Below are 2,884 nucleotides of genomic sequence, written 5' to 3' on the forward strand. Positions count from 1 at the left end.
GCTCTGTTCTCTGCTTAAGAAGTGGTTGATTCTTGATTTCTCTGGGGGTCCATCACAAACTCCTCTTAGCAGATTCCTCAAGGGAGCGTTCTATGCCCAGAAGCTTGGAATACACAATTCTGGAAAAGGATCTCCTGGGTAGCGCCCCAGGGATGATCTCTCGCTCAGTAGGTGTATCTTGCCAGCCAACTTCAAAGTTGGATGACTGCCATTGATAATTCACCCTCCCTGACTTTGGAGGTTATTTCGATCTACTGCCACCTTGGATGACTTGTTTCAGCTGCCAAGTTACTTTGATAATGCACTTAAATACTGTAGAGAGAAAGAGGCACAACTCACATAGCCTACTTGGAGTCTGAAATGTGCCTTCAGCAGATGTGTAGGCTATGGCACTCTGATCAGTAAAGCTGTAGGACATTTGTACATTAATCAGTAGTAATTTAGTTTTATAGAAATATTTATATCCTGTCCATCTGACTGGGTTGCCCCAGCCGCTCTGGGTGGCTTCCAACAAAACATAAACACACCTTAGGCTTAAAACATCAAAAATTGAAAACTTTTCTATACAGGACTGTCTTTAGATAGTTGTATATCTGTTTGGCATCTGATGAGAGGGAATTCCACAGGCAGGCACCACTACCGAGATAAAGTAAAAATAAATGCAATTTCACATTAGCCAGAGAGCTGAAATTAGTCACATACAGCCCCAGATGCAGATTGCAAGAAAAGTCTTAAAGGAGAGACTCATCGTCAAAACTTAGTGCATGTAACTTGCCTTATAGAATGACGAGGCGGTAGTCCAGCACAGAATAAAGGAAGCTGAGCCATACATGTATGCAATGGCCCGGGACTCCTCTCATTCGGTCATGGAGATTTTCCAGAAGCAGCTGGTAATATGCTGAGGCTGCAATATTTTTTTAAAAAAACTTCTGAAGCAAGAATCTTGTTTTATTTGGGTTTAGATTGTAGGTGGTTAGCTTGTGGGCCACATAACAGCCCTTGTAGCCATCTGTGCTGTTCTTGCAAGAGCCCGTGCTTCCCTGTCCTGATGACAACCAAATGATGTGGGCTTCCTGCACTACTGTGCTGAAGGGGAAGTGAACATGGGGAGAATAATTCCTGGGCATTTCCCGAGCTCCACAAACACAGGGATTGGAGCTGGCAGCCCGGGTGGACCCCTCCCCCTTGAGAAGTTTTATTTTGAGGCCAGATAACAGAATGATATGGGACGTGGGTGGCGCTGTGGGTTAAACCACAGAGCCTAGGACCTGCTGATCAGAAGGTCATCAGTTCAAATCCCTGCGACGGGGTGAGCTCCCGTTTTTCGGTCCCAGTTCCTGCCAACCTAGCAGTTTGAAAGCACGTCAAAGTGCAAGTAGATAAATAGGTACCTCCCCAGCGGGAAGGTAAACGGCGTTTCCGTGCGCTGCTCTGGTTCGCCAGAAGCAGCTTAGTCATGCTGGCCACATGACCCGGAAGCTGTACACTGGCTCCCTCGGCCAATAAAGTGAGATAAGCGACGACCCCAGAGTCGGCCACGACTGGACTTAATGGTCAGGGGTCCCTTTACCATTTACCTAACATAGAACAATGGGCTGTGTGGATTCCATTGCCCTTCCATATCTACTTGAATAGGCCTGCAGGAAGGGAGAACACCCATGCTGCGACATTTTGCTGCAGGCCCTACTGGTCACGGCCGTAGATTTGGCCCCTCCATGAACTGGTCTCCTCTTTTTAAAGAGGCTGTCGCCACAGTTTGTGCCAGCCAATCCCATAAATCGTGGTGGAAAGAGGTCAGTTGTCTCTGGACGGCAACTGCAAGGGAGAGTCCCACAGAGCCTTCCCTGCAAGTGGTACCGGGCAGTTGCTATATAAGAAAAACCGCCTGGAACCCAGTGGTTTCAAAAAGCAAGAGTGGGAAGCCTGTGGCCCTCCAGATGTTGTTGGACTACAACTCTCATTGGCCCTGATCGTTGGCGATGCTGGGTGGGGCTGATGGGAGCATCAACATCTGGCGGTATCAAAGTGTAGCTGCATCTCAAGGCTTGCTATGTTCCCCTAGTATAAGGTCTTTTCAACGACGAGTGATGCTTTGGAGAAGGGCACAAGGGATAGTTTTGGAACCTTGTGCATTGGGTATTTGAAAATAAGGGCCAAGCTACACATTATTATAAGGAAGGATGACCTCTGGAACTGCAAACAGACCGTCAACAACACAGTGGTCTTCCTCTCTCACAGATCCCAGACTAAAAAAATTCCTTCCAGTAGCACCTTAAAGACCAACTAAGTTAGTTCTTGGTATGAGCTTTCGTGTGCATGCACACTTCTTCAGATACACTGAAACAGAAGTTGCCAGATCCTTCTATATAGTGAGAAGGTGGGGAGGGGTATTACTCAGAAGGGTGGTGGGAATGGGAGATTGGCAGATAGCTGAGATGAGCCTGCTGACGACTCTTAACGACTGCAATAGGTCTTCCAGGAAAAGGCAAGGGGTGAGAAGGTGAAAAATGGCTTAGTCATGTATAATGAGATAAGAATCCAATGTCTTTGTTCAAACCAGGTCTCTCCATGGTTTTGAGTTTGGTAATGAGTTGCAATTCAGCAGCTTCTCTTTCCAGTCTATTTCTGAAATTCCTTTGTAGTAAAACAGCTACTTTGAGATCTTGTATAGAATGTCCTGGGAGATTGAAGTGTTCTCCTACTGGTTTCTCTGTTTTGTGATTCTTGATGTCAGATTTATGTCCGTTTATTCTTTGGCGTAAGGTTTGGCCTGTTTGTCCAATATAGAGAGCTGAAGGACAGACTCTCCACCCCTAAGGGAGCATTTGACCATGTATGTGCCAAGCCAGGATATTGACCTAGTGTTACCAAAGGTGCGTGCATG

The sequence above is a fragment of the Podarcis vaucheri genome (assembly GCF_965113315.1).
Source record: "Podarcis vaucheri genome assembly, chromosome: 15".
Taxonomy (NCBI): Eukaryota; Metazoa; Chordata; class Lepidosauria; order Squamata; family Lacertidae; genus Podarcis; species Podarcis vaucheri.